Source organism: Pongo pygmaeus, chromosome X, assembly GCF_028885625.2.
Source record: "Pongo pygmaeus isolate AG05252 chromosome X, NHGRI_mPonPyg2-v2.0_pri, whole genome shotgun sequence".
Classification (NCBI taxonomy): Eukaryota; Metazoa; Chordata; class Mammalia; order Primates; family Hominidae; genus Pongo; species Pongo pygmaeus.
In genome coordinates this window covers 123,518,840-123,532,119 of record NC_072396.2, presented here as the reverse complement: position 1 = coordinate 123,532,119, position 13,280 = coordinate 123,518,840, and the positions used below count along the sequence as shown (strand labels likewise).

Sequence of the window (13,280 nt, the reverse complement as noted above, 5' to 3'; positions counted from 1 at the left end):
TATTTTTTCTTGAGACTTGACCCCCATAATGCCCCATTTTATTTTATTTTATTTTTTTCGGAATTGTAAAATTTTATTTTCCACACGTCGACATTCTTATTAATACAGCTTGATCAAAAAAAATTCTGACCATAAGCATGTTGATTATTTCCCTTTGGAACTGGTGAAGTCAGAAAAATAAAATATTTATTTTGAATATATAGCATCCAAAAGATTCACTTAATGTGGCCTTATTTGTTTATATTCAAAGGCTTTCTTCCCTCAAAATAAAGATTCTAAGATAAATTCAAGATTCTTTTGAATGAAAAAAAGAAAACTGGCTGGGCACAATGGCTCAGGCCTGTAATCCCAGCACTTTGGGAGGCCAATGTGAGCATTTCACTCCCAAGAGTTCAAGAACAGCCTGGGCAACATAGGGAGACCCTGTCTCTACAAAATTTACAAAAAATTAGCCAGGTGTAGTGGCACGCTCCTGTGCTCCCAGCTACTCAGAAGGCTGAGGTGGAAAGATTGCTGGAGCCAGGGAAGTTGAGGCTGCAGTGAGCCAAGATTGTACCACTGCACTCCAGCCTGGGTGACAAAGCGAGACCCTGTCTCGAATAATGAAAACAAAACCTTCTAAAACAGTGAGCTTACAAAATGCAACAGACCACTAGACACACTTAGTGTGACGTGAAAGTATGTTCACTGAAAAGAAAATTTGAGGTATGACCATAAACCTTTGTGAAAAACCATAATATGCCCTTTACTTCATTTGCTTTTAGCTATTTCATAAATACCACAAGAGAAATTGGACACAGTTTGTGATGAAACTTAGAAAAATTTATTTTTCCATAAAATAAACATGTAAATCTTTCCCTTTGGCTTCTTCTTCCATTCCTTCTTCACTGTGCTGAAGAGATATTGAGTTCTTTCAGATTTTTGCTTAGCTGGGTGCTTTCTGAACTCAATGGGCTCTCCAGATAGGTAGTTCCTGCACAGGGTTTTCCTGTCACTGGATCTATGAGTTTTCCAACTTTGAAAACAATCTCAGACAGTTCATGTTTCACATGCTTTGTTCGTGGAACAGGTAAAGCTTTGAGAAGCACGATATCCCCAGTTGTGCACTGCTGAAGGGCATTGTGAGCAAAGTAGGTTTTTCGCTTATTATAATACTTTAATAAATGGGGATCCAGAACAAGCCTGGTCACTCTCACTTTAGCAGTCTTTTGCATTTTTGTCCCAGTCACCTTCCCCACAATCCATTTGACATGGACGGATGAACGAACTTGGACATTATGTGGCTATGGTCACCTCCGCCACTACTGTGCAGCCACCTGACCTGTGGAGTGCCGGTCGCAGAATGATCCCCATTTTATTCTTGATGACATTCCTTGTTATGAAACCTGCTTTATCTGATAGAAATATAACTACCCCAACTTTCTTTTGGTTAGTGTTTTTTGTTTGTTTGTTTTTGTTTTTTTTGTTTTTTTAGTATATCTGTGGCTATCTTTTTACTTTATTTTTAATTTTTTTGCAGAGATGGGGTCTCACTGTGTTGCCCAGGCTGGTCTCAAATTCCTGGGCTCAAGCAATCCTCCCACCTCAGGCTCTCAAAGTGCTGGGATTACAGGTGTGAGTCACCATACCTTTGACTTTTAATATGTCTATGTCTTTATATTAAAAGTGGATTTCTTATAAACAGTGTGTAATTGGATCTTATTTTCTTATCCACTATGACAATCTCTGTCTTTTAATTGGTGCATTTAGACCATTCACATTTAAAGTGACTTTGATATAGTCAGACTAATATCTACCATCTTCATAACTATTTTCTTTCGTATATTTATTTGTTTAAATTGATACATATTAGATGTACATACTTTTGGGATACATGTGATAATTTGATGCATTTACATAATCAGATCAGGGTAATTGGAATATCCATCATCTTAAACATAAATCTTTTCTTTTAACTAGGAACATTTGAATTATTCTCCTCTAGCTATTTTGTTTTGTTTTGTTTTGCTTTTTTGAGATGGAGTCTTGCTCTGTCATCCAAGCTGGAGTGCAGTGGCATGATCTCAGCTCACTGCAACCTCTGCCTCCCGGGTTCAAGCAATTCTCCTGTCTCAGCCTCCCGAGTAGCTGGGATTACAGGCGCATGCCACCATGCCTGGCTAATTTTTGTATTTTTAGTAGAGATGGGGTTTCACCATATTGGTCAGGCTGGTCTTGAACTCCTGACCTCAGGTGATCCACCTGCCTCGGCCTCCCAAAGTGCTGGGATTACAGGCGTCAGCCACCGTGCCTGGCCTCTTCTAGGTATTTTGGAATGTACAATTGATTCACATTAACTTTAGTCACTCTACTGATGATTGAAAACCAGGTCTTATTTCTTCTAAGTGTGTATTTGTGTCCATTTTTATAACCGTTTTCTATTTATTGCTCTTGTTCTTTGTTTTCTCCCTATTGTCTTTTTCTGCCTTCCCTGGTTTAAATTGAGCTTTTCATATGATTCAATTTTATCTCCTCTCCTAATGTATCAGTTGCAATGGTTGCCCTAGAGTTTATAATACACATTTTAATTAATTTATTTATTTTTGAGACCGGGTCTCACTTTGCCACCCAGGCTAGAGTGCAATGGCTCGATCTCGGCTCACTGCAGCCTCGACCTCCTGAACTTAAGTGATCCTCCTACCTCCGCCCCGCAAGTAGCCAGGACTACAGATGCGTGCCATGCTGCCTGGCTAATTTTTGTAATTTTTTGTAGAGACAAGTTTTCACCATGTTGTCCAGGCTGGTCTCAAACCCCTGAGCTCAAGCTATCCTCCTGCCTCAGCTTCCCAAAGTGTCAGGATTACAGACATGAGCCACCACACCCAGCCTATAAAGTACATTTTTAACTAATGTAAGTCAACCTTCAACTAACACTATACTGCTTCATGAGTAGTGCAGGCACCTTATAACAGAGTATTTCTAATTTTTACTTCCCATGTCTCTGACCTCCAAAATGCTCTGGTGGCAGCTGTAGCGTATAGTTCAATGGGACTCCTGCTATGCCCCTGGCAAGAGTGTGCCCACCTCTTACACTGTAGAGCCCCAGGTTGTGGAGACTGAAAGCACAATGTCTTGCTACTAGTAGGTTATTGAGAATGATGGTACTCCTGCTTTCATCCCTTGGTTCCTGCACCCATGTATTTTTCCTCTTGGCGAGATGGTGCCATATAGAGGTCTCTAATTTAGTGCTTACACTGCATCCTGGAGGATGCTACCACATCTTTGCAGAGTGTTGCTTCTGAGCTGGTGCTTCAGCTGCTCCTTGCCATTCCATCACTCTGTCAGGCCGCTACTTATGAATGGTGTGGAATGTTGCATGCCTAGGGGATCCTATGGTCACGGGCACACTCCCAAACTTCCTTTGCTATGAAATAAATTCTCTGTTTGGATGCTGTGCTGTGTTGGATTCTATGGTGTGGATCAGGCACTCCTTAAGCCCCTGGATGGTGGTGCTGGATGAGGTTCTGTGGGCAGGAAAGGCAAAACCATATTCAGAAAGAATGTCCATCCTATGAGAATGAATTGCTGGCCCTTCCAGGATGGAAAAGGCCCCATCATCCCCATTGCTAGTTATGAGCCCAGTTCTGGGATTGCCCCTCCTACCATCCACTCTGGCCTGCAGAGGAGATCCACATTGAATTTACTGGTGATGCTGGCATCCCTCTCTCCAGCACATTCCTTATGGCCTGGGTGAACTGGATGTTCCCTGAGTCCTTCTGTACAAGAGAATCCTCCAGTGGGTCTTCTGGCCTCACATAACATACGCACTCCAGCATGCCCACCTCCCTGAGCCTTCTCATTCCTTTCTTCACTATCTGCCAGGGCAATGTAGGCATTTCTACTGCACTTAGTGTCAGACAACATGTTTTTCATGCTTCTAGGATCTATCCTAGCATTTTGTTTGTGCTGTCTTCCAGGGTCCTTCCCCGGGTGTATACCAGGAGAGTACTCCTATATTGGTAAACTATCTTCTATCCAAATTTGTGTTCTGCCTCCTTGCTTATTACCTGGAATTCCTTGTTAGAGAAACTTTTTGGGTCTCTAGACATCAATTTCCAGTAGTCTCTAAATGTCTGTCCTTCATGTAGAGTCATCTAAGTCTTAGGTCCTTTTGGGAGAAGGACTCAAACTATGGTTTATAATTGCCATGGTGATGTGTAGGGTTCTTCTTCCAGGGGACCTAGCCACCTCTTCAGTCAATGAGTCCTAAGTCTAATAACTCAGATCCAGGAACTAGGCAGGAGATCATGGCTTTTTATAGGGGCGTTGACTCTCAACCTCCTCCTCATCTATTGCCACTTAAAAAATTATGTAATTAAACGATATTCTTGTTGGCAGTCCACCTATTTTGCCCCTAGGGACAACATGCACTGTTAATCCTCTTGACTCCTGGAGGGTCAAGTGTCTTTGGCTGCTCCTCTGATTGCTAATCATTATGGTAAGTGCAGCCTTCTGACTTCGGGCAGTTAAACACAGTCACTCGGCTCTTATAACTTTGGCTTCCATTAACAAGCCCAGCTCTGTGATTGCCTCTCCTGTAGTCCACCTTGGCCTGCAGAGGAGCAACACCATGGAACATCTTGGTGATGCTGGCACCCCTTTCACCAGGGCATTCCACATGGCATTGGTAAATGGTGCATCTCCTGAGCCCTCCTGTGCAACATAATTCTCTGGCTGGTCTTCTGGCCTCAGGTTATATAACCACTCCAGCATGTTCACCTTCCTGCGCTACTTACTTCCTTTCATTACCATCTGTCCTGGCAATTTAGGCATTTCACGCTCACTCAATGTGGGTTATCACTTTCCCCAGGGTTCTAGGGGCCACCCTGACTGCCAGTTTACACCAACTACTAGGGTCCTTGCCACAGTGCTAAGTCCTGTATTCCCGGACAGTGCCCCCAAATCAATAAACTCTCCCTTACCTAGTCTTATGTTCTGGCCCCATTGCTCAAACACTCTAAATCCAGTCTGTGGGACCTCTCTGACTCCTAGCATATGTTGGCTAGATCTTACATCTCCTTTGGGGTATAGATCTTTTCCTTTCTTACCAGGCCCAGCACATCCCTGGCAGGCTTACACCCTGACCTAACCCTACTTACTGGTCTTATAGCCAGGAGAAAAGGTGGAGGCAGATCTTGGTGCCTTATAAGAGAAAGGCCTTTGTGCTGTCTTTCCACAAAGGATGGGATGAATGCCAGCTCTTAATAGGGAGAGATGAGTTACTGCTGCAGGCTCTAAAGGTTCAGAGCAGTCTGAGGAGTCAAATCTTTGGGAGCACCCACTTAGACATTCCCATGCTGTTTGCCATGATCCTGGGTTTGCCTAACTGGAGTGCTGACTTGAGTATCGTGGACCTGGCTTGGATGAGTATTCAGTCACCTTTGAAGCTTGGTCATTCTGAGTTTGATCTCTAGGTTTTTCTACTCTCTCACTGAAGGAGATAAGAACATCTTTATGAGCTACCAAAGAGGTCCTCTGGCCTTCATGCTTAGTTTTCAATAGTTAACTGCCCTCAGCCACTTAATTGTCCCTTCATATGGTGTCTGTGCACCTTAATGACAGCCAGCCAAGTCCACTGTCCTTCTATGCAAAGTTATTCATCTCTACTCTTCATTGCCCCTGCCAGAGCATTTTCTTTTTACCAGAACACTCTCCCACGTTACTACCAGTGACAGTTTTAGCAGTTGGGCCACCATCTTGTACCAGGGACTGTCCATGGTCCACACACTACTTGGGAAGAAGTCCTCATTTCATTTCATTAAGTGTTCCAGTGCCAAAACCCCAATCATTTCCTGCTTTCTCAGACCAATCCTGGTACCAATTGTGTCAGTTCAGGTCCTCTGGGAAGCAGATACTGAAGACAGAATTAGCAGTGTAAGAAGTTTATTGGGATCTGCTTGTGAATTACAAAAGGGGAGGAAGCAAGATTGGGCAGAAAATGCCTCAGACCATGACACAGACTTGACGCTTGCGAATAGCAAGGGGAAAGGCAGTATAGTTGGGAAGGGAGAGTCTCAGATGACAATGCAGATCTGACAGTGCCACATCTCTGAGTCAGGATGTCCCAGGACTCAGTCCTTGGCCCTTCTCCCTTCTTTAGCCCCACTTACTCCCTTGCTAATAATCCTTTCCAGTTCCAGGGCTATAAATACCACCTATATTGATGACTCCCAAATTTCTATCTCCAGCCAACGCCTTTCTCCTGGGCTCTAAGCTTATATATTCAGTTTCCCACTTGAGGATTTACTGATTCCCAACTTAACATGTCTAAAACTGAACTTTTGCTTCCTACCCTGACCCATTTCATTCTTTCTAGATTCTTCCACACCTCAGTCAATAGCTCCCACTGTTCACTCAGTTTCCCAGTTAGTCATCTTTGACTTTTTTTCCTCTCCCTTATTTCCCATGCATATCAAGTTCTAATAGCCTTTCTGTTCTTTACCCTTGCCAACATATTTCTACATCAAGACCCTTGCACATGCAGTTTTCTCTGCCTGAAATGAGCTTCCCTGTCTTCACATAGAGATCCTTCTCTTCCTTCAACTTTCCAATTTAAATATTGTCTCTCCAGAGAGGACATCTATGAATACTCTCTTATATTCTCTCCTAGCACCCTGTCTTTTCTTTTCTTTTCTTTTCTTGTCTTTTCTTGTCTTTTCCTTCTTTCTTTCTTTCCTTCTTTCATTCTTTTTTTTTGAGATGGAGTTTCACTCTTGTCACCTAGGCTGGAGTGCAATGGCGCTTTCTCAGCGCACAGCAACCTCCGCCTCCCAGGTTCAAGTGATTCTCCTACCTCAGCCTCCAGAGTAGCTGGGACAGGTGTGCACCACCACACCTGGCTAATTTTTATATTTTTAGTAGAGACAAGGTTTTACCATGTTGGCGAGCCTGGTCTCAAACTCCTGACCTCAGGTGATCTGCCCGTTTCGGCCTCCCAAACTGCTGGGATTACAGGTGTAAGCCACTGCACCCGGCCACACCCTGTATTTTCTTAATATCACTTAACAAGTTTGTGGCTATGTATTTATCTTTTTTTTTATGTCTGTCTCCTTCATTAGCATGTAAGCTCCACCAGGGTAGGGGATTGTCTGTTTTGTTCCCTACTGTGCCATGTAGTGTGTTCAGTGAATATTTATTGAATGAATAAATGAATTAAATATATTTCCAACAATTTATTGTCTTCTGTCATTGAATTGAACCATTTTAAAAATTGTGTATTAGAGAAGTAAAGAAGTGCCCTTAAGGACATCTAGTCCGGTATTATGCTGGACAATGTCAATGCTTCATTAACTAATGCTGCATTCGTTACCTAAGGCTGTTATAACATATGGCACAAACTGAGCGCAGAAATGTATTGTCTCACAGATCTAGGGAATAGAAGTCTGAAATCAAGGGGTCAGCAAGGTTGGTTTCTTATGAAGGCTGTGAGAGAGAATCTTTTCCATGCCTCTTTCATTGCTTCTGGTTTGCAGCCAATCTTTGGCATTCCTTGGCTTGTAGATGCATTGCTTCAATCTCTGCCTTCATCTTTCTTCACGTGGCTTTCTCCCCGTGTCTTGGTCTCTGTCCGAACATTCCATTAAAAAAAAATTTATGGCCAGGAGCAGTGGCTCACGCCTGTAACCCCAGCACTTTGGGAGGCCGAGGTGGGTGGATCACCTGAGGTCAGGAGTTCGAGACCAGCCTGACCAATATGGTGAAACCCCATCTCTACTAAAAATACAAAAATTAGCTGGGTACGGTGGCGTGCATCTGTAGTTCCAGCTACTTGGGAGGCTGAGGCAGAAGAATTGCTTGAACCCGGGAGGCGGAGATTGCAGTGAGCCGATATTGTACCACTGCACTCTAGCCTGGGCGACAGAGCAAGACTCCATCTCAAAAAAAAAAATTATTTTAAGTTCCGGTATACATGTGCAGGACGTACAGGTTTGTTACATAGGTAAATTTGTGCCATAGTGGTTTGCTGCACAGATCAACCCATTAGCTGGATATTAAGCCCCACATGCATTAGCTATTTATCCTGATGCTCTCCCTCCCCCCAAGAAGATTCTGTATCCAGGGCCCTTGAGCCACTGCTCCGCCCACTCCCACACTGTGGAGTGTACTTTCGTTTTCAATGAATCTCTGCTTTCCTTGCTTCATTCTTTCCTTGCTTTATTTGTGCGTTTTGTCCAATTCTTTGTTCAAAATACCAAGAACCTGGACACCCTCCACCTGTGACAGGACAGAATAGAGAACCCAGAAATAAAACTGCATACCCACAGCCATCTGATCTTTGACAAACCTGACAAAAACAAGCAATGAGGAAAGAATTCCCTATTCAATAAATAGTGCTGGAATAACTGGCTAGCAATATGCAGAAGATTGAAACTAAACTGCTTCCTTATACCATATCATACAAAAATTAACTCAAGATGAATCAAAGACTTAAATATAAAACCCAAAACTATAAAATCCCTGGAAGACAACCTAGGCAATACCACTCAGGACATAGGCACAGGGAAAGATTTCATGACAAAGACACCAAAAGCAATTGCAACACAAGCAAAAATTGACAAAGGAGATCTAATTAAATGAAAGCACTTCTGCACAGCAAAAGAAACTATCAACAGAGTAAACAGACAACCTACAGAACGGGAGAACATTTTTGCAAACTATGCATCTGACAAAGGTCTAATATCCAGCATCTATAAGGAACTTAAACAAATATACAAGAAAAAACTAAACGACCCCATTAAAAAGTGGGTAAAGGACATGAACAGACATTTTTCAAAAGAAGACATACGTATGAACATCAAGCATATGAAGAAAAGCTCAATATCACTGATCATTAGAGAAATGCAAACCAAAACCACAATGAGGTACCATCTCATGCCAGTCTGTATGGCTATGATAAAAAGGAAAAAAAAAAAAAAAAGCAGATGCTGGCAAGGTTGCAGAGAAAAGGGAACACTTGTACACTATTGGTGGGAGTGTAAATTAGTTCACCCATTGCAGAAAGCAGTATGGTGATTCCTGAAAGAGCTAAAAGTAGAACTACCATTCAACCCAGCAATCTCATTACTGGGTATATACCCAAAGGAATATAAATCAGTCTGTTATAAAGACACATGCACATGTATGTTCATTGCACCACTATTCACAACAGCAAAGACATGGAATCAACCTAAATGCCCATCAATGATAGACTGGATAAAGAAAATGTGGTACATATACACCATGGAATACTATGCAGCTATAAAAAATAACAAGAGCATGTCCTTTGCAGGGACATGGATGGAGCTGGAGGCCATTATCCTTAGCAAACTAATGCAGGAACAGAAAACCAAATACTGCATGTCCTCACCTGTAAGTGGGAGCTAAATGATGAGAACACATGGACACATAGAGGGGTCTTTCACACACTGGGGCCTTTCAGAGGGTGGAGGGTGGGAGGAGGGAGAGCATCAGGAAAAGTAACTAATGGGTACTAGGCTTAATACCTGGTGGTGAAATAATCTGTACAGCAAACCCTCATGACACATATTTACCTATGTAACAAGCCTAGATATGTACCCCTGAACTTAAAATAAAAGATTTTAAAAATAGAATAAATAGGGTTACTATACACAAAAATACATTATTTTTTTAAAAAGGCCATTTTCAAGAGCAACAAAAAATAAAGCATTTAAGAACAAACTTGTAAAGCTTCATTGAAAGACATTAAAGATCTGGATAAATCATGAGATAAGCCATAAAAAAATCACCTACTCATCAATAAATTCAGTGTCATCAATGAATAAAAAAAGAAAATGGGGCCGGGTGTGGTGGCTCATGCCTGTAATCCCAGCACTTTGGGAGGCTAAGGCGGGTGAATCACCTGAGGTCAGAAGTTTGAGACCAGCCTGGCCAACATAGCGAACCCTATCTCTACTAAAAATACAAAAATTAGCTGAGCATTGTGGCACATGCCTGTAGTCCCAGCTCCTCAGGAGCCTGAGGCAGGAGAATTGCTTGCACCGGGAGGTGGAGATTGCAGTGAGCTGAGATCGCGCCACTGCCCTCCAGCTTGGGTAACAGAGTGAGACTCCATCTAAAAAAAAAACCCAAACCATAAATTGGTGTAAAGTAAGTAACAGTAGATAGGATATTGAAACAAAAATAAGATAACTTTGTGAACATCTTTATGCCATTAAATTTGAACACTTAAATGAAATGGATAATTTTATATAAAGCTAAAATTTACCAAAATTGACTCAAGAAAAAATGGGGAAAACTGAGCAGACTTACGTTTGTGAACTAAATTGAAGCAGTGGTTAAAATCTATCAACCAACAAACAACCACCACCTATCCGCTAGATAGTTGGTTGTATAGGTGAATTCTATCAGATATACAAGGAACAGATAATCTCAATACTATATAAACTGTTGCATTAAATTTTCCCCAACTCATTTTATAAGGCTAGCATAACCTCTATGCTAAACCAGGCAAATATATTATGAGAAAGGAAAATTACATGCTAACTTCACTTATGAACATACGTGCCAAAATCTAAAACAAAATACTAGCAATCAGAATGAAAAATGCATTGAAAATACCTATGACCAAGGTGGATTTATCTCAGTAATAAAAGAGTGATCTAACTTAAGAAAACTATTAATTTACGTCACCATAATGATACAAAGGAGCAAAACTAGCACTTCTATTCAACCTTGTACTGTAGGTCCCAATTAGTGTAGTAAGAAAAGGAAAATAAATAAAAAGTAAGGATCAAAAAAGGAGAAACAAAGCTTATTATTTGCAGATGACATGACTGTCCACATAGAAAATACAAAAGTATATGTAAAATATTGAAGCAAGGTTTTAGGATATAAGAGCAATATAAAAACATCAATAGTGTACCAATTAGAGCTTACAGTAGAAACAAAAACTAAAAGACACCCAGGAATAAATCTAACAAAAGACGTACAAGACCTATATGCAAAAAAGTATAAATCTTTATTGAATAACATTAAAGAAAATCTAAGTTAATAGATAAAATATGTTCATGTATAGGAAGACTTAATAATGTAATGATGCAAAGTCTCCCTAAATTCATTTAGAGATTGAATGCAATTCCAATTAAAATTCTAAATAGAACCAAGAATAACCAAGACAATATTAAAGCAGTACAATATACCCTACCCGATGGCAACACTTCTTATAAGCTATAGTAATTAAGGCAGTACAGAGAAAAATAGACCAGTGGGACAGAATGCAAAGAGCCCAGAAACCACATGTAAAGAAAATCTTAATACATGATCAGTGTGGAAATGATTTATTTAATAAATGTTGCTGGAACCACTAGTTATTATTTTGAAAAAAATAAAATCTCAACCCCACATTGTATACAAAAACAAACTCAAAGTGATTTTATTTTATTTTATTATTTTTTTGAGATGGAGTCTTACTCTGTCCCCCAGGCTGGAGTGCAGTGGCGTGATCTCGGCTCACTGCAACCTCTGCCTCCCGGCTTCGAGCAATTCTCCTGCCTCAGCTTCCTGAGTAGCTGGGACTACAGGCACGTGCCACCACACCCAGCTAATTTTTTGTATTTTTAGTAGAGATGGGGTTTCACTGTGTTAGTCAGGATGGTCTCGATCTCCTGACCTCATGATCCTCCCGCCTCAGCCTCCCAAAATGCTGGGATTACAGGCATGAGCCACCACACCCGGCCCAAAGTGGTTTTATGACCTAAATGTGATAAGTAGTTACAAACTTTTAGAAGACAGCATGGGAAAATATCTTTGTGTTTTGTTTTTTTTGTTTTTTTTTTTTTTTTAGACGGAGTGAAGTGGCATGATCTCGGCTCACTGCAACCTCCGCCCCCCGGGTTCAAGCGATTCTCCTGCCTTAGCCTCCCAGGTAGCTGGGATTCTAGGCACCTGCCACCACGCCTGGCTAATTTTTGTATTTTTGGTAGAGACGGGGTTTCGCCATGTTGGCCAGGCTGGTCTCGAACTCCTGACTTCAGGTGATCCACCCGCCTTGGCCTCCCAAAGTGTTAGGATTACAGGCATGAGCCACCACACCTGGTAAGGGCAAATATCTTTATGACCTTGTAGTAAGGAAGGATTTCATAAACAAAATACAGCTAGATAAGCCATAAATAAAGTAAAATCTAGCTAAATTATACTACATTAAAAATTTAAAACTTGCGTACAAAAAGACAAGTCATAAACAAAATGAAAAAACAAGCTTCAGTCTAGGAAAAGATAAATTGCAACATGCTAGCTTTTATCCCAGACCCTTGGCAATTGGATTTTCTCTGCCTGGAAGAATACTCTTCATTCAAATATACATCTGGCTCTCTTCTTCAATTAATGAATGTGTCTGTCCAAATGTCACCTCCTCAAAGAGGCCTTCTTTGACCACTGTATTGAAAATAAAACCATCGTCACTTCATCTTCTCCATTTGTTTTATCTTCATAGCACTTATTACTACCTGATATTATATATCTATTTGCTCTTTATTGCATGTCTCCCCACTAGAATTCAAACTCCTTGAGATCAGGGACTTTGCCTTGCTGACTGCCACATCCTTCTGTCCTCAAATAATGTGTGGCATATACTATATACTAAATAAATACTTGTTGAATGAATGAATAAATGAATATAAGTGATAAACGGTTAGTATTAGAATATGTAAAGACTACAGATTAGTTAAAAACCAACAAATGGCCCAATAGGAAAATTGTCAGGGCTATGAATAGGCAGATCACAGAAGAAGAAATATGAAGATACAGTAAAAATACGGAAAGCTATTTTATATAATTTGTAATCAGGAAAATACAAAATTAAACAATAATGAAACCACCACATCATACCCAAGAGACTGGTAAAAATTAAAAGTTTGATAATATTAATTATTGGTAAGGGCTTAGGGAAAAGGGAACTGTTTACTGTTAGTTGAAGTATAAATTGGTACAAACATTTTGGAGAATAATTCTTTTTTTTTTTTTTTTTTTTTGAGACAGAGTCTCACTCTGTTGCCCAGGCTGGAGTGCAGTGGCGCGATCTCGGCTCACTGCAGCCTCCACCTCCTCGGTTCAAGCGATTCTTCTGCCTCAGCCTCCTGAGTAGCTGGGACTACAGGCGCATGCCACCACACCTGGCTAATTTTTTTTGTATTTTTAGTAGATACAGGGCTTCACCATGTTGGCCAGGATGGTCTCGATCTCCTGAGCTCGTGATCCGCCTGCTTCAGCCTCCCAAAGTGCTG

At 41.0% G+C, this 13,280-nt stretch overlaps 1 pseudogene; it reads right to left on the bottom strand.

Moving 5' to 3' along the window:
- Positions 1-884: 884 nt before the first annotated feature.
- LOC129024180 (small ribosomal subunit protein uS17m-like) lies at positions 885-3,912 on the bottom strand (annotated as a pseudogene).
- Positions 3,913-13,280: the final 9,368 nt, after the last annotated feature.